Raw genomic sequence first — 26,881 nt, 5'->3', positions numbered from 1 at the left:
TATCATTGCAAATTTTTTACAGCAAGGTCAATTCTTGCTTTCATCAAGAGTACCTCTATAGGGTTATGTTGGAAAGGCACCACGACGCCCAAAGACCAATTTTTACGCACCTGTTACTTCTACCCAAAGTCAAAGTGACACCAGAATGTATCCAAAAATCTCTAATCTTGTTCCTAGTGCACTACATTGTGGCCTCACCATACACAGTGGCTCCCCAGCTTTTGAGCAAAATAAAGGCAGCTTGCAGGGAAAATTTCATTTTTTTGGCTTTATAAATGCAATTATTGCTGCAGCAGGTTCATGGACATGGAACAGATCTACCACTTTACAGGTAGACTAAGGGGACCCCCCCAGGCACTATATTGGAAGGGATTTTTAATGTTGATGCTTTCACTTTAAAAATCAAAAAATCACTGCTCATTCAAAAATTACATTTTTTAACAAACTTTTTTTTATTGATACATGTCCCCTAGGGCAGGACCCGGACCCCTTAAATTACTTGCATATAAGCCTTCAAAATGGGCACTTTGATTTTTGATGTCCGGGTCCCATTGGCTTTATTGGGTTATTTGGGTCTGAATTTTCGCAGTGTTCGAAAGCTCAGTTGCGAACCGAACAGGGGTCCTTCAGCCCATCCCTACTCAATATGGGGAGGATACCTTGTCAAGAGGGATCCCTCTAGCAAAGCACCTTATCCCCATTTTAATCTTCCCAACAATCCTGCCCTAGTGGTTGTGGGGTCTGTTCACATTGGGATTATCTGAATCTGGAATTACTCAAGCCCCAAGATGCTATGAATGTGTAAAGGGTACATAGTACTCCTACAAATTCACAGAAAAATGACTGGCACTGAGAAAAAAACGAAGTCCCACAATGTTAATCCATCATGAATCAATTCTTTCAGTTACTCATATCCTTATCAACCTTAATGAACAATGCCCATCTATCCACCGAAAGAAAAAACCAACATCCATCGAGTTAATGCTAGCTAATAATCAGGGTTCGCCCTCTCCTTGGAGACTTAACGCTTCCATTCTCTCACATCTGACTCACAAGAGACAGATCAATTCCAAAATAGCCTCCTTTTTTCATACTAACAAGGGTTCAGTGTCTGACCTTACTCTATGATGGAATGTCCATAATGCATTTATTAGAGGCTTACCTACTGAGATATCTGTCCATGAAAAATGGAAAAACACAATACAACTCACCCAACCTACCTCCAGAATTCTCCTTCTTGAAACTCAAAATAAAGTGAAACTTGATCCCCTTGTAGCTACAGATATCCGAGATCTCCGTAATCAACTCAACGATCTCTTCACAAATTCCTATCACTTGTATATCAAACTACTTAGTTTCTCTTGCTATTCTTTAGGAAACATAACTAGAGCATTTCTTTCAAAACAATATAAGCAAATAGCTTCCTCTAGAATTCCCTACTTAATAGATGACAATGACCGTAAACTCCTAAATTCCTTCTGATATTGATGAACAGTGCCATAGGTATTATTGGAGTCTTTATAACCTACAAGAATCTTCCGATACCTCAACTCCCGAACCTGATGATATACAAAAATATCTAGGCTCCATCAACCTTCCTACATTGATTCCTGATCACCTTCAGGAATAGGGATGGCCTTGCGGTTCGCCCGGCAGTCGGTTTACGGCGAATTTTGCATGTTCGCGATTCGCCAAACCGGCGGACTTCTGTCGCTGTTCGCGCGTCGAACATATGTCTTTTGTCAGTGTAGGGAGAGGTGGCTGTGTGGAGTAGGGACAGACTGTAGTAACATAAATCACTAGCTATTAGGTCCACAAAAGTCCTTTTTAGGACTGGTATAGGACTGGTATAGGTGTACAGTATATAGGGTTCTGGTGCACTGCTGCTGTCTGCTGTGCTGGTGATTGCTGAGTGCACTGCTGATCGATTCTGCAGCTGTCTTTTGTCAGTGTAGGGACAGGATGCTGTGTGGAGCAGGGACAGTCAGTTTAATCACTAACTATTACTTTTAGGTCCACAAAGGTCCTTTTAAGGACTGGTATAGGTGTACAGTATATAGGGTTGTACACGTATAATAAACTTTATTTCAAATATAGAAAGTCGATTATACTTGACTGCTGAGCTGAGTGCTGATCGATACTGCAGCTGTCTTTTATCAGTGTAGGGATTGAGGGACAGTCTGCACTGCACTGTGTCACTGCTCAGTGTCAGTGTTCTATCTCAGTGCTGGTGTCAGTGAGGGAGATAGCAGCGGAGAAGTCAATCAGCAGGCAGTGCCAGTACCATGGCTGAGGATCAGCACTGGACTGGCACCTCCAGACCACCGCAGTGGAGCCCTGCATAGGTGGGGGTAAGGACCGGGCAGAGGGAGGGGCTCAAGCACAGGTTGGCACACTGGGACACTGGCACAGGACTGCGCTGCTCTGACTGTAGCACTGATCATCTCCTCCATGCCCTTCATGCGCTCCTGAGTCCTGAATTGTCAAAATGTCACCGATAAAAAATGAATGCTTGTCGTTGTTGATCCCAGATTCACTTAATACTTTTGTTATGTCAGTGTCCATGTTGTGGGACTATGGGTGCACAGCTAGTAAGTATTTTTTGGCTGAAAATATGACCTGGAGGTTTTTAAGATTCGCCTGCCATTAAAGTCAATGTGGTCCACCCGCAAACTTTGCAGTTCGCAAACTTTTGGCCGCGTTCGCGGTTCACGTTCGCGAAATGTCCCATCGGAAATTCGTCCATCGCTATTCAGGAACTTTTCTCCCTTTTTTCTCCATAGCAGAAGTGTCCAAGGTAATTAAAACCCTACCCCCGCATACGTCTCCAGGTCCAGAGGGCTTTACAAATAAATACTACAAAACATCTACAGAAAATGTTACCCCTTATCTCACTGACTCCTTAACCTCCCTGGCGGTATGATTATTTCAGATTTTTGATGCTCAAAGCGGTACAATTCTTTTGCATAGAAATCTGGCATTTAATATTGTAGGCCTGTAATTCTTAGGAATAACACACTTAAGGCTCAATTCATACTAATGTGTTTTCTAAGCATTTTGCAGAAATGCAGGGAAATTTTTTTTAACATGGGTTCCTATGGAACATGTTCACATCAATGCATTTTTGTGCCTCTGCAATTTTGGAAAGGGTTGGGGACTTTTTTCCATGTAATAGGATTCAATGGACCCGCATCCAAAACACAAGTACAGCATTTTTGCCGCGATTTGCGTTGTGCATTTTTATATTTCTTTTTTTTACACTGTATATAGCTGGTTGCTAAGGAGGGGGCTGGGAAGCCAGCCACCGTGTCCTTAACAACCTATGAGTCATCAGCTGTCAGCTGGCTTCCCGCTGAATGTAAAAAAAAAAATTGTGAAAAAAACTGTGTGCGGTCCCCCCAGGTCAATACCAGGCCCTTGGGTCTAGTATGGATTCGGAGGGGACCCCCATGCCAAAATTGAAAAAAAAATGGCATGGGGGTCCCCCAAAATCCATACCAGACTCTTATCTGAGCATGCAGCCCGGCAGGTCAGGAAAGGGAGGGGACGAGCGAGCACCCACCTCCTGAACCATACCAGGCTACATGCCCTCAACATAGGGGGATGGGTGCTTTGGGGCAGGAGGCTCTGCTTTGCCAGACAAAGTACCCTGAGCCTGGGTGAGAGAGGATGAGGAAGATGAGGATGGCTTGGTCATCCATTCTACTAAGTCTTCAGAATGTTGGGGCTCAACATGGCCAGCTACCGAAAAAAAGGACCAGCATGTCCCATGGCCACGTGCTGATGAGGATGCACCGTGTCCATGATTAGCACTGTTGCCTCTAGACACAGAGCCTGCTTGCCCTCTTTTATTGGCTCGTAATTGTTTGCCTCTCCTTGTTGGCATTCCAGACATACTAATGGCCTGCAGGGAGATGTAGTTGCACAAAGCTGGGATGTATGTATATACTGTTTATACAGTAGCTAGCAGCTAGCAGAATCAACTGCATGCCTGTAGTATTATTAGTATGAGAACACCATCAATTGTCTTCAGTTGGCTTTAGTTGCACACTGTGCAGAGGACACAGTACACTAACTAATAATACTGCAGCTCCCTGCCTGTGGTATTAGTATGAGAACACCAGTAATTGTATTCAGGTAAACTTTAGGTGCACACTGTGCAAAGGACACTAAATCAAAATACTGCAGCTCCCTGCCTCTATTTGTATGAGGACACCAGCAATTGTATTCAGGTAAGCTTTAGGTGCACACTGTGCAAAGGGCACTAAATCAAAATACTGCAGCTCCCTGTCTGTATTTGCATGAGAACACCATCGATTGTATTCAGGTAAGATTTAGGTGCACACTGTGCAAAGGACACTGAAACAAAATACTGCAGCTCCCTGTCTGTATTTGTATGAGAACACCGGAAATTGTATTCAGGTAAGCTTTAGGTGCACACTAAGGATGAGCCAAACACCCCTCGGTTCGGTTCGCACCAGAACCTGCGAACAGACCTAAACTTTGTGTGAACTTTAGAACCCTATTAAAGTCTATGGGACATAAACATTCAAAATCTAAAGTGCTGATTTTAAAGGCTAATATGCAAGTTATTGTCCTAAAAAGTGCTTGGGGACCTGGGTCCTGCCCCAGGGAACATGTATCAATGCAAAAAAAGTTTTAAAAACGTCTGTTTTTTCGGGAGCAGTGATATTAATAATGCTTAAAGTGAAACAATAAAAGTGTAATATTCCTTTAAATTTCGTACCTGGGGGGGCGTGGCCTGGACAGAGACCGTGATGGACGCCTAACGAGTGAGCTCCTGCGTCCCGGGAATACTTTGCCTGCTTACACGGGAGCCTACCTCCTTTCCCTGCTATGAACAGGTCTACCAGGAGCTCGTCCACCTCCCGCACCCCTAAGAAGCCCAAGACCGCTCAGGGGAGGCACATCCCGGACATATTCCGGTCGCAGCGCTACCAGGCCCTCGAGCCTTCACAGGCCCAATCCCCGGCCTCACCTGACGGATCCCCGCCTGCCCACATGCCCGGGGCGTCCATACCTGGACCTGGGGGTTCCCAACCCCCGAGCCTCCTTGATCTGGAGAAAGTCGCCCAGGACATTAAGTGCACGGTGACTGCAGCGATCGCGGACCTCAAGACGGACCTACTGGCAGTTGCCCGCCGCATGGACAACGTGGAGCAGACTACCCAGACCCACGCGGCGGCCATCCGCCAAGTGCAATCCGCGTATGACTCCCAGCTTTCTCAAGTCTTCGAACTCCATAGACACGTCGAGGACCTGGACAACCGCGGTCGGAGGCATAACATACGGGTCCGGGGTGTCCCCGAAAGTATCGAGCCAGACGCCATTCAGCCGACCCTATGCGCCATATTTAATGATCTCATGGAGCGCCCCGCTGATTCCCCTATCGACATGGAAAGGGCTCATCGGGCCCTTCGCCCCCCACCCAGAGACTCTGAGCCACCCAGAGACATCATCTGTGCCATTGTCAACTACCCTTTGAAAGAGGAAATTCTTCGAAAAGCTCGCATGAAGGGGCGTATTGTGTACAACGGGGCAGATGTGAAGCTCTTCCAGGATCTCTCACAGATCACTCTCCAGAACAGGAAAGCGCTCCGTCCGTTACTGGAGGCCCTCCGCTCTAGAAACATCCAGTACCGCTGGAGATTCCCTTTCGGCCTCTCAGCCTCAGCCAGAGGGCGCTCTGCACTTCTTCGCACCCCAGAGGATCTCCCAGCCTTCTGCGACCAACTTGACCTGCCACTCATCGAACTCCCGGACTGGTATTCAACCTTTTTTCCGACGGAGCCCTGGCGTCCTGTGTCTCTCAATCCTTCACCGAAAGCCGCGCGTCATTGTTCGAGACATCGCCGCCTGGATCCGAGGTCTCCTAACGACCGTCCTCTCCGACGGGAACTGCGCCAACGAAGCCTCTCACCTTCGCTAGCACGAGGCGAAGCCCTGGAGGACTAAGAGAGATTTCAGCCGTTCGTTCTACGTTCTGAGTGAGTACCCTGCCCCGCTTCCCTCCTGCCCTTCCCCCGAGACTCACCTTTGTCCACCTCGCCCTCTCTCCTTCCTTCCCCGTGCTCCCTTAACCGATTGCTTTTGGCTTCCATCCACCAAGCTCCATTGCGCCCTGCATGGCCCGCAGGTGTCTCCCTGGCCACCTCTCACCTACCTTTCTCAACACTCCTCACTCCAGAAATGGGACTTCTCGCCTCGACAAGGATCCCACGTCCCCTGCTGCCGTCCGGACTCTTGGAATCCATCGACTTTCCTCTGTGAAATAATCCTGCTCTGCGGGGATTCACCTATGCATGTGAGACCCCCCCCCCCTTTTTTTCTACTGTACCTTGATTTTACCTCTAACCCCCGAGGTTTGCTTCCCTCCCGGCTCCAAATTCTCTAATTGCAGACTCCTTTCTCATCTGGAAGAGTAAGAGACGGACACGGACTTTGGCTTACTACGCTTGCCCCTCCTATACCGGGTACTATGTATCATTGCTTGGATGTGTGGGTGGGGGGAGGGGGGGGGAGAGGTTTTGAAAACCCTCTTTTTCTTTGGATCTCTCTGTTTTATACTTGCTGCCCTCCCCCTCCCTTCCCCTACCTCTCCTTCCTTCCCCCTCCCTATTACTCTCTGTATAGTCGCTAATACCTAACAGTAGACCCTCCTTCCCCCTTTTTCTCCTGTTCCCCTTTATTGTTGGTAGGCTCCCCTATACGCCTGGTCCCTCCCCAATACAAATGGGCGGGACCCCTTTCATACTCACCTAGATTCCCTGGTTCGCAAACGTCATGTATCTCTCGTCTACCCCACTGTTCCCGCACAGCAGTCTCTCCTAGACTAGGCTGACACACCAGATTTCACCACCCGTCCCTCTAGGTAGATAGCTGGTCTAATTCTACCTCTGGTCTTTTTTTTGTCCTTTTCTTCCCCCCTGATCCCCTGCCCGTCCCTTCCCTTTCCTACCTTTCCCTAACTCCCTGTCCTCTCTCTCTTCATCTCTGCTTCTCCGCCCCTTTCCCCTTTCTCTTCTTCCCTTGCCCCGGGGTCTGTGGTCTCCTGCCCCACGTCCCCCTCTATAGGCCTCTATTCCGGTATTCCCGGCACAAACCTTTTCCACCTGCCCAACCCCTCAGGATGCAGCCTTCATCCGCGAATAGCGTTCCCCTGCAACTGAAATGTGTTTCCCTTAACGTTAAGGGACTCAACCTACCGGAAAAAAGATCTCAAGTTTTATCCTCATTGACCAAGTTTAAAGCACACTTTGTTTTCTTACAGGAGACGCACTTCCGCTCTGACGCTATACCTAAACTCTCGAACCACGTATATAAGACGGCCTTCCATGCCACCAATCCTGCAGCAAAAACGAAGGGTGTGTCCGTCCTTGTCTCCAGGCACGCTAACTTTCATCTCTCCGACTCCCTGATAGACCCGGAGGGCAGGTATGTCTTCCTTAAGGGCACCTACGCTTCTACACCGATTACTTTAGCCAACATCTATTGCCCTAACGAACACCAGGTAACCTTTTTCCGCACGATCTGTACCCTCTTATCCTCCTTCCAGAGTGGGCTGCTTCTTTTAGCGGGAGACTTTAATGTCCCTCTGAACCCTCTTCTTGATACGTCCACTGGGACATCCTCGCTGACTTACAGAGCCCTCCGCCAGATTAAAGCGCAGCTCCAAGCTTTATCACTTCACGACGCCTGGCGTACGCTTCACCCCTCCTCCAAAGACTACACCTTCTACTCGGCTCCCCACCAAAAATATTCCAGAATTGATTTTTTCTTCTTGTCCCAGAGGGACCTCCCTCTCCTTCAACACTCATCCATTGAGCCCATGTTTCTCTCTGACCATCACCCTATCACCGTCACGCTCTCCCTCCCCGATTCCTGCCCCAAAACTAAAACCTGGCGCTTCAACCCGTCCTTGCTTAAAGATTCCCTCGCCCTGGAGCGTATTCGCTCGAGCATACGACTGTTCTTCCAGGAGAATTCGGGGTCCGTTGCTTCCCCGGTTTCTCTCTGGGAGGCCCATAAATGTGTAATTAGAGGGGAACTGCTGGCCCTATCTTCCCAAGCCAAAAAACTACACCAGGAGCGCGTGAACTCCCTTTTGACTAAGCTGAAGACGTTGGAAACGTCCCACAAATTATCTCAGGCCCAAGCTACCCTCAATGAGCTGATACACACTCGCACTCTGCTCACAGATGAGCTGGGCAAACGCACTAAAAGACGTTATGTCTTAGGCCAAAGGGTCTTTTACGAACACGGCAACAAATGTGGCCGTCTCCTGGCTCGGTCGGTCCAATCAGCTAAATTATCTCCCTCTATCCATAGCCTGCGACATCCCTCGGGATCCTTACTTACTAAAAATGAGGATATTGCGAAGGAATTCGAAAACTTCTACACCAAACTTTATAACCTTCACCCTTCTCCCCTCTCTCAGACCGCAAGAGCGGCCCGGGACGCTCTTATCGCAGATTTTCTCGCGTCACATAGCCCCAGCCCTATCTCTCCCCTGTGTGCTCAATCTCTGGAGGCACGATTTTCCTCCCTGGAACTGGATACTGCACTGAAGCAGATGAAGGTTGGCAAAAGCCCGGGGCCAGATGGTTTCTCCCTCCAGTACTACAAATCTTTCCTGGACACCCTCTCCCCGCACCTTCTTCTCACCTTCAATGCCCTCGCGGACCCCCAGGTGAAGTCAGATCAAATGTTAAAGGCTCACATAACTGTGATACCCAAGGAGGGCAAGGATCCCCTCTTGCCAGCAAACTATAGGCCAATCTCACTGTTAAATGTTGACATCAAACTTTATGCAAAAATTTTAGCCAACAGATTGCTCCCCTTGATCCCCAGCCTAATCCCCAATGACCAGGTGGGGTTCGTCCCGGGAAGGGAGGCTCGGGACAACACTATCCGCGCCTTGAACCTTCACCATTGGCTCACTTCTTCCAAAACCCCTGGTTTCTTCCTCTCCCTCGACGCCGAGAAGGCGTTCGATAGAGTGGCCTGGGACTACATGCGTGCAGTCTTAACAGCGGTGGGCCTGGGCGACCGCATGCTAGCTTCTATAATGACCTTATACGCGGGCCCTACTGCAGCGGTGAGAGTCAACGGCCACCTATCGGACGCCTTCCCTATCAGCAACGGCACTCGTCAGGGCTGCCCCCTCTCACCACTGATATACATCCTCACTCTGGAGCCACTTTTGAATAAACTCAGAACGAACCCGGATATTAGGGGGATCTCGATTAAGGAGAGGGAGCTCAAGGTTTCGGCCTTTGCGGACGACATCTTGCTCTCTCTGACTGCGCCGCGCACTTCTCTTCCATCACTGCTTCAGGATCTAGAAGTTTTTGGTAAGATCTCCAACCTTAAGATCAACTACTCCAAATCCCAAGCCCTAAATGTCTCCCTACCCCCCCGGGAAGTATCCCATTGCCAGGCAGCATTTCCCTTCCATTGGGAACACACCGCTATCTCATACCTAGGCATCAAAATTCCTCGCCTCCTTTCTGACCTTTACTCCCTTAACTTCCACACGGTCCTGACCCACACCCACACCTATCTTAAGGACTGGATCCACCTTAACGTGTCTTGGTTCGGACGAGCGGCCTTAATTAAAATGATCATCTTGCCCCGCTTTTTATACCTGTTCCAGACCATCCCTATGGCCCTGCCCTGTAGTTTCTTTTCCTCCTACCGGAAGGTCTGCTCGTCCTTTTTGTGGAGAGACTCCCCCCCGAGGATCAAATATTCCAGGCTCACCCTCCCCAAATCCAAAGGGGGGATCGCCCTTCCAGACCTATACAAGTATTACGTCGCCTGCCACCTTACCAGGGTAGCGGACTGGCATATCCACTCTCTTGACAAACTGTGGGTATCTCTAGAAGATGCCTTCTCCACAGTCCCCATTCACCTCCTCCCCTGGTTGCTCCCAAAACAATGGCCCCATTCCCTCGCAACACACCCATTTATCCACACTTCCCTGATGCTATGCAGAAAAATTTCTGCCTCCGTACCTATTGCGCCGTCCCCGGGCCCCTTAACCACACTGAGATTCAACCCTGACTTCCCCCCTGGTTACTCACCCAGCTTTCTTCGACAGGTCTGGCCTTTTGAGGACGTCCTGGCCCTTCATTTTTTCCAGGGGGGCAAAGTTCTCTCCTTGGACGCCCTTCGTAGCCTCCCGAACGCCTCCTCCTTCTCGTTTTGGACGTACCGCCAGGTTCACCATTTTCTTTCCACCCGGGCCCCTTTGAAGGAGTGGATACGACCACTCACCCCGTTTGAAGACTTATGCAACCGTAAGATACCCCAAAAACACCTTGTCTCCCTCCTGTATACCCTCATCGCGGACCCGGCTGCCCCGACCCTTTCCCCCTCTCAATCCTCCTGGCATAGGGATCTACCGACTCCTCTAACACCGACGGAATGGACTAGAGTCCATGAATATACTCATAAAGGCTCGCTGAATGTAGCCATACAGGAGAATGGTTACAAAATTTTAACCAGATGGTACAGGACCCCCTCCCGCCTTCATAAGTTCTCCCCCTCCACCCCGAATGTCTGCTGGAGATGCAACGCTGATATTGGGACAATGCTCCACATTTGGTGGACGTGTCCGATCATCCAACCCTTCTGGAGGGAAGTCCACAGACTCATCCTAGCCGTTACTACTCTTGATCTTGATTACACTCCGGCACAATTCCTCCTCCATCACACCTCCCTTTCTCGGAGAACCTACTTGAAATCCCTGGCCATGCATATGGTCAATGCTGCCAGGTTGTGTGTTCCCAGACACTGGCGGTCTACGCGTGCCCCTTCATTGGCCGAATGGTTTTCGACTATCTCCAGGATTGCTGGCATGGAGGAGCTGATCCACATCTCCCAAGAGAGATTCGAGAAATACTCCTTCACGTGGGCCTGTTGGTCTCATTTTACAACTACTCCTGAGTATAAACAACATGTTCCTCCTGGCTGAAGGCTGACCTCCACCTGATTCTCTACCAACCGTCTATTACTTCCCCTGAGCCCCCCCCTGGGGTGGGAGGCCGCACACCCCACACACCCCCTTCCTCTCTCCTTCCCTCCTCCCTCACTTTCCCCCCTCTCCTTCCCTTTCTCCTCTCCCCCCACCCATTTCCGTCTTTCTCTCTCACTTCTTTGCTCCCTCCCCCCCCTCCTCTTCCCCAAGACCCCTCCCCTGTTGACACCTCTTCTCTCAGGTTTCCCTTTTTCTTTTTGCTCTCGACACTTACCTTTGCCCTTACCCTATACCCTTTGTTCTCCCTGGGGTTTCTCGGGTGGGCGCAGGTAGCCACCCGAGCTGTCCCCCTCCCGCGGCTGTGAAGCCATCATAATTAAACTTGATGTAGTACTGAGATAGTGATTGGAACAGTATTCAAGCCTATTCTTCTGCTTAGTACCGTTGGGAGGTCTCTGTTGGCTGCTCCCCCACCGTGCATTATTTCCTTGGTGTGTTTGGCCTCTTGACGTGTACCTGTTCACTTATGTTGACCTGTTCCTGTAAACTGTTACACTTTTCAATAAAATCTTTATGGAAAAAAAAAAATTTCGTACCTGGGGGGTGTCTATAGTATGCCTGTAAAGGGGCACATGTTTCCCGCGCTTAGAACTGTCCCTGCACAAAGTGTAATTTTTGCAGGAAAAAAAGTCATTTAAAATCACTCGTGGCTATAATGAATTGTTGGCAGTGTAATACAGAGAACAGTCATTTAAAGTCATTGATAAAAAAAAAAAGGGTGGGGTTCCCCCAAATTCAATTACCAGGCCCTTCAGGTCTGGTATGGATATTAAGGGGAACCCCGCGTCAAATAAAAAAAATGACATGGGGTTCCCCCTAAATATCCATACCAGACCCTTCAGGTTGTTAAGGGGAACTCCACGCCAATTTTTTTTTTTTTTAAATGGCGTGGAGTTCCCCCTAAAAATCCATACCAGACCCTTTATCTGAGCACGCGACCTGGCAGGCCACAGGAAAAGGGGGGGTGAGAGAGTGCCCCCCCCTCCTGAACCATACCAGGCCACATGCCCTCAACATTGGGAGGATGCTTTGGGGGTCTGTGACCCCCTCAAAGCACCTTGTCCCCATGTAGATGAGGACAAGGGCCTCATCCGCACAACCCTGGCCGGTGGTTGTGGGGGTCTGTGGGCGGGGGGCTTATCAGAATCTGGAAGCCCCCTTTAACAAGGGGACCCCCAGATCCCGGCCCCCCTGTTTGAAATGGTAAGGGGGTACAAAAGTAGGCGGTGGTAATCCACTCTTGCTATCCAGCGATGGATGATCATCTCTCCGGGGTCCAGCGATGGCTGATCTGATCCAGCAACGGGTGATCTCTCCCTCCAGTGCAGCGCATCCATCCATCCTCTGTCTCCACTGGCGGAGACACTGCGGGGATCCCGGCAGCCTGACATTTTTTATATGAGGAGGGCGGGTCAGGTGACGGGTGGCCCCTCTGACGCAAGTGGAAAAGCCTGGCTTCCCCAATGACCTGTGGGTGACCCCACCCCCTCGAAACCTGCGTTACATCAGAGGGGGTGGGGTCACATGTCCCCTTTTCTAGGGTTTTTTTTCACCTTCCTCTGGATCAACTGTGGGTATCGGATTGGTTATATGGGATTGTATGATATTTTTTATTTTATTAATTCATTTATTTATTTTGTGGTTGAACTAGATGGACTTGTGTCTTTTTTCAACCTGACTAACTATGTAACTATGTAACTAAGAGCATGTGGAACCCAGCACAAAAATTAGCTTGAACACAGATTGAGTGCACAGCTGTCAACCACAATCTCAAATGGACCCTAGGAGTTGTGTTACTACTACAGCCCCCCAAGACACATTTTCTGAACACTATCACTGCTGCTTACAAAGTATGGCTCTATCCATGAATCTTTTCATGGTCTCTCAATGGTGGTACTGCAGAATCTCCCGCTATTAGCCTTGGAACCTCCTATTTGGGACTTATCCTTACAAACATGGGAAGACGGGGGCATTCACTCACTCGCTCACTGATAATTCCAATTCCACCTTCTCCCCATCCATGACCTCTGCTCTATTTACCCCATAGTAAGCTCAACACTTTACAAGAAAGAAAGAAAGAAAGAAAGAAAGTGTGGCTCATCAGGCTCATTATGTCATGTTCGGTGGCACTGTTCAGCTGTCAAACAATTTTGAGCCTACACGTTTTCTTTGACCTCTTCCATTACTGGTGTTACTATCCCAATGGACCCAAAACTTTTTTAGATATAGGTATAGATTCCTGGCCTATTGAATGTTACACCATGCTCACTGTATTCATAGAAGCCAGATTGTCTATTGACCACCTTTGGAAATGTCTGCTACCACCTGATCCGCCCACAATTATCCACATTCTGAATGAACATGCCTTTTATGAGCACACGTTCCCAAAAGCCCACCTTCTTTAAGCTTAATTTCTTCACCGTTGGTCTCTTCAGCTACAACATCCCAGCTGTACATTAATTAAATTATTATATTTGACCCTCACATATATATATAGCAACATTTTTATGCCTTTATTCTATGCCTGTCTTCCCCAAATGTAAGCCCCCGTACACACAGTCGGACATTCCGGCAACCAAATCCGGCAACTAATTCCCACTGATTTAGTCCGGAAGAGGTCAGGAAGTGATGTTGCATACACACGGTCGGACTCAGTTGTCGGAATTTCCGGTTGCCAAGAATGCGGTGACGTAAGCCGCGTACGGCGGCACTAGAAAAGGGAAGTTCAGTACCACGTCCGGCACCCTTTGGGCTCCTTCTGCTGATCTTGTGTCTTGTGTCTATCGCGTGTTAGTAGAAGTTTGGTGAGAGACGATTCGCGCTTTTCAGATTTGTGCTTCAGTTCGGTACTGCTCTTCAGTTTCTGCTTGTCTTTGCGTATCTGATTATCAGTGCGTGTAGTCAATTGTTTCTCATTGTGGACTATATCTTGGTATAGTACGCTTTGATTTGCATTGCTTATTGTCTGTTTGCTTCTGCTTTTCAGGTCGTTCTTTCAGACATTGCTGTTTATCAGTGCTTTCTGTTGTCCGTTCTGACCAGCCAACCATTTTAAACCATGTTTCGTGTACGTACTCATCGTAGAGTTTGTGCTGTGCACGGGCTTCGTGTTGGGGTTCTTACTTTGACACAAGCCCGGTCCATGAACAGGGAGAGGAGGCTTTTGTGGACCAAGAATTGGTTGCGCCAGCGTGACCAGTTCTCGCACATGCCTTTGCTCCATGAGATCCGGGAGAATAATCCTGATTATTTCAGGAATTACCACGTTGCGCTACTTGGCGACAGGGATAAGCCTTCAGGACCTGAAGTTCTTCACAGGCATCTCTCCCCAGGCTCTGGGGATCATTATTCCAGAGAGCATTTCTGCCATCATTCAGGTCCTGCAGAAGGTAAGTTTTATCCTTTGGCATCACATTCTATGTATTTAATGATTGCTAATGTATTGCATTTCTTTCCTCCTTCCCTAATTACCATCATTGCAATATGCTCTAATTCATATGCTCTGCCCCTTTGTCCTCATGCATATTTGCCTCACTAACTTCCCCACCATGCTCTTCTTGGCCCATAAAACTATAGTCTAGTCACTTACCAATGTCTTTTGTCAGCTCCATAGTATTGCTATCCCCTAAACACCCCCTAAAATGTCTACAAATGTTATGTGTGTGCTTCAATTCAGTGCCATTTTTTTATTTTTTTGGTTATGCCAAACTCATTAGGAACCCCCCTCCACCCAACTGCTAGGTCAGCTGATAGCAATCCTCTATCTGCTGACTTTACCAAACCCAATACACACTCTACCTACCTTTTTGATGGTCACATTTATGGACAAATTCACAAATTGCATGTAGTGCAAGGGCCTGCCTCAATACTTTCAAATGCTCTATTTTTTTTCCCCTATTATCTTGATATGTAATAGCAGAATGTCAAAATGTGCTTCAGTTTTTTTAAATTTTTGGTATTATGACACTTCTTACCTGTCCGGTGGGCTGCCAATAGTGTAAGTAAGGAGGGGCTTCCCAAAGTATCACGCATTATTTAGGCATTCAGCTCTCAATCAAGTGGAGAGGGTTACCTGTCCAAAACATCCCCCCCCCTATTTTTTGCAAGGGCCCATCAGATGGGGGGGATGAGGGGGTGATGACTCTGATAAGGGGACCTTATACTTTAGGCTTTAAATACTCATTTCCCAAAATGTTATACTGATCTTGGCCAAAAATGTTGGTGTCTAATCTGCTTGCAATATTGATTAGCAAAATTACAAATTTTTTGTCTTGTTTCACTACACAGTTTCCTTCAACGCTACAGGAATGGCAGACTGTGGCCTCCCACTTTGCCAGCCATTGGGACTTTCCCAATTGTGGAGGTGCAATTGATGGGAAACACGTCCGCATCGCCCCACCCCCCAACTCGGGGTCATACTATTATAATTACAAGGGGTTTAATAGTATCGTGATGTTGGCGGTGGTGTCAGCGACCTATGACTTCCTTTATGCGGACGTGGGGCAAAATGGCCGGATGGTGGAGTGCTCTCACGGATGGAATTCTAGTGGCGTCTCCAGAGTGGCAGAGGAGAATCAGAAAGGACTCCCGTTCATCTTCGTAGCAGATGGGCGTTTGCCCTGTCAAACCATCTGATGCGGCCTTTCCTGATGAGGACCCAAACCCCGGACCAGAGGATCTTTAATTTCTGGCTGGCCAGAGCCAGAAGCCCTTGTACACACGGTCGGAGATTCCGACAACCAAATCCGTCTGAGTAATTCTGACGGATTAATTCCGGAAGAGGTCCGGAAGTGATGTTGCATACACACGGTCGGACTAAGTTGTCGGAAAATCCGATTGTACATAACGTGATGATGTTATTTCATTACGACGGGACTACGTTCAGGCTAGTAGCCAATAGCTTTGGTCTAGGAATTTTATCTGAGCATGCGTGGCACTTTGTCCCTCGGAGTAGGCTACACATGATCGGGGTATGTCCGATAGGAGCATTTTGACGGAAACATTTTTTTACCGGCAAGTTGGAAAACTTGATCCGTCGGATATTCTGACGGAAACAGTCCGATGCAGACCACACACAGTCGGAATATCCGACAAAACGGTCCGATAGGACATATTCCGTCAGAATCTCCGACTGTGTGTACAAGGGCTAAGAGTGGTGGAGAACACTTTTGGAATACTGGCCAGCCGGTTCCACCTTTTTTTAACGCCTATCCACATGGCGGAATATAAAATCAATCACATAGTGCTTGCCTGCTGTGTTCTGCACAATTTCTTAAAAAGTCATTCAGCAAACTATGTGGTCTCAGTGTGCCAAGATTCAGACTTGCCTGAAAATGAGAACCTCACGGCCCTTGAAGCTGCTCATCCTGGCTTGCCCCCACAAAGCGCCCGTGAGGTCCGAAACCAATACATGGAGTACTTTGTGGGTAGGGGGGCCATTGATATGCCAGACAATGTCTGAGAGGCATTTTTTAATACAATTTTCTTTGAAACTACTATAATCTTTGTTTTCATTTACTGCTTGGCTTGGTTTTAGGTGTCTCCTAGGTAAATTTTTGATTTTTGTTGTGCCTTTTTCTCCAACAGTGCAAACCCAAGTTCTGAGCGAGATGAGGGGACAGTCTCTTCTTTAGATAATCTTATTATGTTGTGGGTCTGCTACACACACACCTTGTTTTTGTTAACTAATATATGTAATGCATTACTGACAAAAATCTTGCTCATTTTCAGCACCATGGCAGAAATATGTGGGGTCAGGAAAATGGCATGATTGTGAAAATGAACACATCACTGTGGGTGTTATTTACTAAAGGCACGTCCACTATGCACTACAAGTGCACTGCAAAAGTACACCTGAAACTGCACTAGGAGTGCAAAGTGGAGGTGCCTTTAGTAAATAACACCCATTGTCACCGAAAACAACAATTTTACTCCAAATCATGCTTTTGCGCATTGAAAAAGGAAGCCACACATTGTTGATAATTTAACTTTTTAATCAAAGCACATTCACATGTGCGTTTAGAAAAGGGTTTTACAACAAACCAATATATTGGGTGTATCAAAAACATTATTTAAGGTAATTTTTTTGAAACTTGGTGTTTTTGTGTTAACAGGCATGTATCAAAGCGTAACATACAGAACACAGGAACTTACAAAGTTCAACTTTGAAAAGTGAAGACAATATCAGACATGAGAGTATGTACAAACTGGACTGATATTGCCTTCATCACATGGGGTGTCACCCCTGGAAAAGCCAAATTTGAAAGATGCACACAGTGTGTCAACATGTGCTATCTCCCATCATGGGAGATCAATGTACATGTTTTGGGGCTACAACCCCTTCATCTCAACCACTTTCCACAAAACACGTACATTGATCCCCCATGATGGGAGATAGGGCATGTTGACACACTGTGTGCATCTTCCAAATTTGGCTTTTTGTAAAATACAAAAGTTGTTGTTTCAAAACACAAAAATAAAACCATAGCTAGTTTGGGGTGTTTCAGACTCTCCCCAAAACATCAATGATGTTCTTCATTTTATTTTGAACATCATTGATGTTTTTCTGTATATTTTCTAAATCCCGATTGCACCCCATTATCTCCTCAATCAGGATCTGGGCACTTTCACTGGTAAAATGTGATTCTTTTTCCACATCACCTACAAAAAAAAGCAAAAACACACACCATGTATTATAAATATGCTGACATACATTGATTAGCTTACCAGAAGCTGTGGTCTCCGACACTCACCTGTTGTGGTGACAATTCGTCCAACTTCAGCGATCTCTCCTTCCTCCTCCTCCTGCTCCTCTGCTTCTGGTGTTGGAATTTCACCTTCTTTGGGAGGTGTGGGGTCCCTGGTGTCCTCAGACTTCCAGAGTCTTCTCTCCCCTAGGAGAATGTAAAAAAGGAATACTTAGCACACAGAGGGCAGAAATAGGAATATGAAACATTGCTTGGAAGTGTGGTACAATTGTGTTTTTTGGCCGAGTTCAAAGGTGAGAACATTATTGTGGACACTTTGTTAAGCTGGAAAACTTACCTGCAGAACGATGTTTCTTACGAACGATTGAAACCATGAACTTGAAAGTGGCCATTTTAAACTGTACAGCATGAAATCAAAGCGCATGGAGCAGCATGCAAGCAAGAATAATTATATGAACACACGACAACTACTTACTTTTTTGAAGAACACGCTTGATCCTTTTGTACTGATCGTGCTCCCTCAGTTTCAGGTCTGACCGGCGTTTTCTCAGTTGATCCTTGGATCGTCGTACCCCAAAATTCTTCTGAAGACTCTTCACAACTTTAGTCATGATCTTGGCCTTTCTGATATTTGGGTTTGGGTAAGGTCCATATTTCCCTTCATAGTCGGTCCTCTTTAATATGTCCACCATCTCCAACATCTCTCCAAAAGACATATTTGAGGCCTTAAATCTTCTCTTCTTCGTTTCAGGCTCCGGCTTTCCTCGCCCTCCTCCTCATTAGTGGAACTCTGATTGCGCACCTGCAATCTCTCTGCGATGTGCTCTCCCCACTGCTCCGAAAGCGAAGGGGCAGGGAATAGTCTAGAAAGAACGTCACGGGCGGGCGGAGTTTCACGCATGCGCACTGTATATAAAACACAACACGCGTGTGTCGTACGTACGATTTGTGAACAGAGGGAGAAGCTGATGCGACCATCGTGCAAACGAAGGTAACATTTTGAACTTGGTACATCACTAGCCTATACTGCTTCTAGATTGAGGCCTAAATTAGTGGAGTTTAGCCTGACATTAGGGTTTGTCTTATGTTGTGTCTTGCAGAGATTATGGACAGTTTCAATGATCACAGTTTCCTCCCTCTATTCATCCATCAATACAGGGAGCTGCCCTGCTTGTGGCAATCAACGCACCCTCAATACAAAAACAAACTAAAGAGGCAAGCAGCGCTGGAGAAACTGGTTGAGTTTGTGAAGCCGGTGGTCCCCAGGGCAGACGTCAACTATTTAAAAGTGAAAATCGGTGGCCGGAGGAGTACATATCTGAAGGAGAGGAAGAAGGTGCTGAAGTCCATGCAATCTGGAGCTGCAGCAGATGACGTTTATGTCGCCAGGCTGTGGTATTATGACAGGATGCATTTTCTGTCAGACCAGGCTGAGGTCAGAGAATCCCTCTCTACCCTTCCTTCCACGCATCCTATGCTACATTCCACACCCGCTGAGTCTTCCGACGCCCAACCTGAGCCTTCCACTCAGGAAAAACTGGAGGAGCCCAGCTTGAGCCATGTATAGTATTGTTGTACATGTTTTGGGAGTAAAAATGAATGATGTTAACTTGATTTTTGCTTACTAATTGCTGATTTTAGAAAGTGTTTCACATATCAATAGACAGTAGTGGCCAAAACCTTTGGGCCAAGAATGAAAAATGCTGGGCTCAGAATGATAGTCTTTTTTATTGGTTAACAATTTGCAACAGCCTTGATGTGAAAATTGTGTGTGTTTGATGAACCCAAAACTAAAAACTGTCCCTTTTTCATACACAGGAAGACCTCCGCCAGGAAGAGTAGGGTGTGGAATGCAGCAGCCAGGAGGTGGCTGTGGAAAGTGGCAGCCAGGAGGAGGCAGGGGTAAGCGGCAGCCAGGCGGTGGGCGGGCGGAGGAGCCTGACAGAATGCCAGGTCCCTCCCCACCGCCTTCCACACAAAAGGGCCAGAAAGGGGAGAAATGGGGAGGAGTCGGCTCTGAGGCTCATCGGGGAGGCTTCAGCGGTCTTCCAAGCCACGCCCACCTATCAAGAGGCCTTTGCCGCCTTGGCTGCGTGTAAACTCGAGCAAATGGAGGAGGGGCAAAAGATCTTGTGCGAGGAGCTAATTCTCCGCACCATCAACAAGGGTCCGTTGGGCCAAATCACACAAGCAACACACTTGTGTGATTTGGCCCCTCCTCCTCCTCCTTCTGCCACACCTCCAGCACCACAGCCACAGCCTGGAAGGAAGCATGGAAGGAAGACCAGAGTGTGAGAACCTGGGTTCAGTCTGGTCTGACAGAAGATGCAGCCTCTTGTAGTACCACAGCCTGGGAACATAGATGTCATCTGCTGCTGTTCTTAGTTTCTTGGACTTCAGGACCAGACTTCTCTCCCTCAGACATGTACTCCTCAGGCCACCAATTTTTGCATTTAAATAGTTGATGTGTGCCCTGGGGGCCAAAGGCTTCGCTAATCTCCCCAGTTTCTACAGTGCTGCCTCCCTCTTTATTTGTTAATGACACCTAAATAAAGGTTTTTTTTTGTTTGAAGAAATACTTGCGTATGTGTTTTACTTAAAAAATGACAGTTTATTTGTGAGCAGGCAGGTACATTTCAAAAATACAAAGTGAAATGAATAACAAGGGGCACCAACACTAAACAACCTCCTGTAGATTAAAAAAGAAAAAGAAAATACAAAATAGATAATAATGGTGTTGTGGTAAGTTGACACACAAAACACACCCCAAAAAATGCAAAGATGAGCAAACTGACAAAAAAGGAGATGTTGATGAAAAAAACCAACCACAAAATTCCCCCCAAAAAAAAAAATTGTGTAGATGGGACGATTTAAAATATTGTAGTGCTGAAATGGTTAAAAAAGACTCAGGAAATAAGTTCAGGAGAAGTGTGTGTGACTATGAGCATCAAAAGAAGTTCATTCTTGCAGCATTGTAAAGAACAAGAGAAAACGCTTCATGAAAGAATTTTTAACATTGCAGCGTGACGAATGTGCTATATCGATTACGAGCAGTAGTTTTACCTGAGCGAGTGCTTCCGTGTCCGAATTTGATTGTGAGCATGCGTGGCACCTTGTCTGTCGGAGTAGGCTACACATGATCGGAGTATGTCCGATCGGAGCATTTTGTCTGAAAATTTTACCGGCAAGTTGGAAAAGTTGGTCCGTCGGATATTCCAGAGGAAACAGTCCGATGGAGACCACAGGCTCCCACGACTGCAGATTTTTTGCTTTGACTTCCTACAAGAACTCTAGAATTGTTGCACAGTTGTATCCTTCTTTGCCCTCTTCTGATAACCAAAGGTTAAACTTTCTCCAGACCTCTTGATAAATGGCTGATCAGGTGCTTTTCCTATCCAATGGGAGGAGCTCCATTTCTCAAGAGCTGTCCTAGAAGATGACTGGGGGAAATTTTATTTATTTCAGTAATTAATTTCAAAAAGTGAAACTCATATATTTTATATAGATGCACACAGTGTGATATGTTTCAGACATTTCTTTCTTTTAATTTCAATGATTATGGCTAGTGAAAACCCAAAATTCAGTATCTCAGAAAATTTGAATATTACATAAGACCAATAAAAAAAAGTACTACAAAGTAATAAAATACAGAAATGGCTTACTAAAAAGTATGTGCATGTACAGTACAGTATGCACTCAATACTTGGTCAGGACTCCTTTTGCAAGAAAATAATTGTAGACAGAAGTTTTTTATTGTAATGCATTGTATGCAAAAAAAAACTTCTGTGTGTATCAGCCCCCCTCAGCCCCCTTAATATTTGCCCCATCTATATCCAGCAATGTTGTAAGAGTGTCTCGGCTGCACGGGACTCCCAACCGCATTGGCTGAGATAGCAGCACAGTGCCATTGGCTCCTGCTGCTGTCAATTAAAGTCAGTCAGTCAATGAGGAGAGAAAGAGGGCATGGCCGGGCCACGTCTCCATGTCTGAATGGACACAGGAAGATGTGGCTCGGCTCAGCTGCCCCAATAGCAAGCTGCTTGCTGTGGGGGCACCCAACAGGAGGGAGGGGCCAGGAGAGCCGAAGATGGACCCGAGAAGAGGAGGATTCAGGCTGCTCTGTGCAAATCCACTGTACAGGGCAGGTAAGTATAACATGTTTGTTATTTTTAACTAAAAAAAAATTAGACTTTACAATCACTTAAATTACTGCATCAATGCGGCATGGCATGGAGGCAATCAGCCTGTAGCACTATTGAGGTGTTATGGAAGCCCAGGTTGCTTTGATAGCCGCCTTCACCTCATCTGCATTTTTGGGTCTGGTGTCTCTCATCTTTCTCTTCACAATACCCTATAGATTGTCTATGGGGTTTAGGTCAGGCAAGTTTGCTGGCCAATCAAAGTGATAGTATGATCATTAAATCAGATATTGGTACTTTTGGCAGTGTGGGCAGGTGCCAAGTCCTGCATGAAATGAAATCAGCATCTCCATAATGCTGTTAAGCAGAGGGAAGTATGACGTGGCTTCCCAAATCATCATGCACTGTGGAAAATGTTGCCTTTCATTTGGAAATTAGGGTCCTAGCGTTTGGAGGAAGAGTGGAGAGGCACAGAATCCAAGTTGCATGAGGTCCAGTGTGAAGTTTCCACAGTCAATGATGATTTGGGGAGCCATGTCATCTGCTGGTGTTGGTCCACTTTGCTTTATCAAGTGAAAAGTCAGTGCAGCCCTTTACCAGGTAAATCTTGAGCACTTCATGCTTCCCTCTGCTGAGCAGCTTTTTGGAGATGCTGATTTCATTTTCCAGTAGGACTTGGCACCTGCCCACACTGCCAAATGTACCAATACCTGGTTTAATGATCATGGTATATGAGTTTCACTTTTTGAATTGAATTACTGAAATAAATTAACTTTTTGATGATATTCTAATTGTATGACATGCACCTATATAATTGTAATAGGATATTTACATTTATTTCAAGGTCAGTGGCACTAACTTGTGGTTGACACAGACATATCTTTAGTATGTTTGTAGTATATTATGGCATACTAGTGTGGTACAGCTTACTGAACAAAATCACCAGTGTCAAGTGCCCAGCAAGCACCACATTCTAAATCCCCCTATTGCCATAGTTGGTAATAAAATGAGGCAACCCCCCATGTTGTCATTCATTATGTCTGGAAGGCCTAAAGGGAGATGCCGAGGTTTGTCATATACAGTTAGTAGGGGACAAAAAGGCTATGCATTTAGGGTACCCCCTAACCCCCCAACCCTCTTAATAAAGGTTTAACCCCTTGATCACCCCCTGTCACCAGTGATCACCGTATTAGTGTTACGGGTGACGCTGGTTAGTTAGTCACTTTTTTATAGCTTCAGGGTACCCGCCACATATGACCTAAATAAAGGTATAACCCCCTGATCACCCGGCGGGTTATATCAGTTAGGTTTTAGCACCAATTAGGGTCTGCGTCACCCCAGGCAGCGTCAATTAGTGCCAGTAGCGCTAGCACCCATGCACGTACCATATACCTCCCTTAGTTGTATAGCGTCTGAACAGATCAATATCTATTCTGACCAGATCTATACTAGTGCCTGAAGTGGGAGCCCCGTATAAGTTACCTGTGAGCCATGTGTGCTGTGAAGCAGAGGAGAGAGCGGTAAGAGCAGCACCTGGAGTTGGTGTGAGAGGGATCCTGCGGAGGATCAGAGTTACTGACCTCCGCTGGAGATATCCGGAACCCCCCTACCCCCTGATAGGTATCTTGGAGTTTGTAGAGTGCTGGATGTACAGGGAATCGTGCTGAGCTTATACCTGGGGCTGTACACTGATGAATCCATTGTGAGAACGACGATCTAGTAGGAACTATCTATTTATATGAAGTAATGATCTTAGAAGCTTGAAGAGACTGAAAGTAGGAAGAGTTCTTCTCCCCTCTTTTCCTTTAAATTTCCTATCTTGTATAAATATTGTGGACTCTTTTTTTTTGTTCTCGTGCTATACCTGTTTTTGCGCCAGATGTTGAAATCATAGCCTATACAGCCTAGAAACACTACCTGTATATATATTGGCAGTGTTATAGGTTACTATAAAAAGAGATCTATGCAGTGGAAAGTGAACCGGCATGGTATAAGCGGTATAAGCGGTAATAGAAATATCAGTTTTTGATGCTCCGGATACAAATTAAGCACCAGTAGGCAACAGTCTTATGAGCTACATAGCTGTAAAATCACTGGATAACTACAACTAGCTGGACTTTTACTCAATAGTATATGAGGATACCTGCTGCATCTCTTGTACTGTACCTGCATTTTTTTTTCAACCCCCCTTCTACATAAACATTTATATATATATATATATAAATAACTGGTGTATTTCCCAGCATTTTGGTGCTTTAGATAAACCTAATTAATTGGACATTTACACTAATTGACTTTCTCCCTTCCTTTCCTTTTGTTCCCCTCCCACCCCCCCTTTTTTTTTTTTTGGTATAAATTAATTTGCGCACCCCCTTGCACTTCAGCACTTTAAATAATAAGAATTAACCGTTTTTTTTTTTTTTTTTTTCTTGGACAATGCTTTGGATTTTTTTTTATGTTTTTCTTTTTCAATTAATTGACTTGACTTCCACCCCCCAGTATAGAGGCCTCTTAGCAAAAAGGGAGGAGAAGGGGAGAAAAAGGGAAAATAGGAGAAATGTAAAATAAACAATTATTTCCCGGGTAGGAATAAGGCAGGAAAATTAGGAAATAAGCAATAGACTTTCAGGTAGGGACAAGATAAACAGGCTCGGGAGGGAGGGGAGGACACTGAGGGCCCAGTGGAGACCACCTCCAAAAGGGAGTGAAGCCCGGAGGCTCATGTGGGCATTTACAGCCCCCCAAGGGAGGTCCAATCAGGTCTGGGGCCCGGCAATAGGTGCTAGCCTGTTGGATTACAACATTGATATTCAATGTACGGAGGGGAGGGAGGTGGGAGAAGGGCTGGGTAAAGGGATGGGGTAAGGGGAAGAATGGGAAGGGGAAGATTATGTTTATGTTGGTTATTGTTTAGTACACTGAATGGATCGCTCCTTTTTCTCTATACTGCGGCTATACGCCCCTGGATGTATACATTTATTTTCTTAGAAAAATGGCCCCTCCGAAGATCGCTACATATAACGTTAGAGGGCTAAATAGCCCCAGCAAGAGGTATCAAATATTACAGGAACTGAAAAGTTGGTCATCAAATATTGTTTTCTTGCAGGAGACCCATTTTAAATGGATACCTAGTGCTGGTTTTAACTCCAAAAATTATCCAATCTGGCTCCATGGATACTCCCCCAATAAGAGGTCCAAAGGGATAGCAATAGGATTCAACAGAAATATCCCCTTTGTTTTAAAAGCTATAGAATCGGACTCTGAAGGGAGGTATTTATTTATTAAGGGCTCCATGTTTAATAAAATATACACATTAGTTAATAGAGAAAAAAAAGAGAGGAGAAAAAGGGACGGGACTTCGTATGGAGTAAGAAATAGTTGTAAAGTTAATTGGTGAGTATATAGGAATTTAATTGATTGTAACAATAAAACACACATAGAAACCAGGTACAGAGATGTAACATCAATATCATAAGGTACAATATTTAAGCTTATTGATAACATCAATTACTCATACTGAATTAACAATCAAATTCCAAAATTCACCAAAGAAAGGATTAAATAAAATGTTTGACACAGTAAAATCTGCAAGACCTATTGCCTCCCTGGGTCAGTAATTAAAAGTGATACAATAATAAATTGAGACTCAAATAAATGATGGTAGGGACACGGCAGTTTGTAGCTCTACGCGTTTCGTGGCTTTTGAGCCACTCATCAGGAGCAAGGCGTGATGAATCTATAGTAAAATAATAATGAATGAGTAATCTAATAAAGAATAATAAACGACATAAGTATGGAAAAAATGAATGGGCCTTACCCCGAGTATATGTCTACTTGCTCAAATACACAAATTGACAATAGGATGACCGGACAACGCAAACCGTCCCGGGACACCCCTTGCCGGGAGCTGTGGTAGGCAGCCCCGGAAACATAACCCACATAGGCTTCACCGAGGGCGGGCATGGAACCAACTAGGCACTCCTGAGGGAGAACAATTAAGGATGTGAGAAGTGAGCAAGAAAAAATTGCTCAAAGAGGAAGGTGAAAAGAAAATAGATAATGGGCAAAGAGCCCGTGCTATTACGAAGTTAACAGAATGGGACAGTGAAAATATCCCAAATAAAAATAAAAAAGTAAGTGTAACGTGCATGAGAAAGATGAATAAGAGGCTTGTTGTCCAAGGAAAAAGACATACCGTGAATAGGAATTTAAGGTGCACCGATACCTGTGTTGAGAAAGATGTATGGAAGAAAGGACAAGAAAAAGCCCTAATTGTGTGTAAACCCAAGTGCAGGTAGCCTAGAATGCCAGCCACTTCCCAGGGAAATACCTGCAAGCGTGTCGCCAGGGATAGCCCGCCAACGCCACGACGCATGGCGGAAAAATGGGGAGGATGGGCCAGCAGTCGGGCTAGCTAAGTCACCGGCCGACTGACTAAACATCCCCCAGTCCGCCTGCGGATGTAAGCTCCACGTGCAGGAACGCAGTGACTCCATGACTGGCGTCACGCGTTCAGCGTGGGAACCGTGACGTCGACGCGCTGTGCGGAATCTCCACCCCCCCAGGCGTAAAACGACGCGGGGGCAGGGGGAGGTCCGCAGAGCGCGACGCAACTCCCGGAAGTGAGGACAAAACCGGGCGGCGCAGCAATCCGGCCACCCCACATACCAACAGTGTAGACAGACCAAGAACACATGTTCACAGGGGACCTAATTCTATATAAATAATTGTATAAAACAAGTTGGAGAATTTTAAAAAAATTGCTTTGAAATCAAGAAATATTATAATTAAATAAGGAAAGGGAGGCTAAGCCAGAAGTCAATAGATTGCAAAATATTAGGGGTAAACAGATAAAGTGTAAATAAATAATTCCTGATTAGTTAAATAACAAAAAATAGGGGTTTTTAGGGACTACACTGTTGGTATGTGGGGTGGCCGGATTGCTGCGCCGCCCGGTTTTGTCCTCACTTCCG

Source organism: Lithobates pipiens, unplaced genomic scaffold, assembly GCF_037356315.1.
Source record: "Lithobates pipiens isolate NorthernLeopardFrog02 unplaced genomic scaffold, aLitPip1_a1.2 Scaffold_8, whole genome shotgun sequence".
Lineage (NCBI taxonomy): Eukaryota > Metazoa > Chordata > Amphibia > Anura > Ranidae > Lithobates > Lithobates pipiens.
This window is presented reverse-complemented; position numbering follows the sequence as displayed.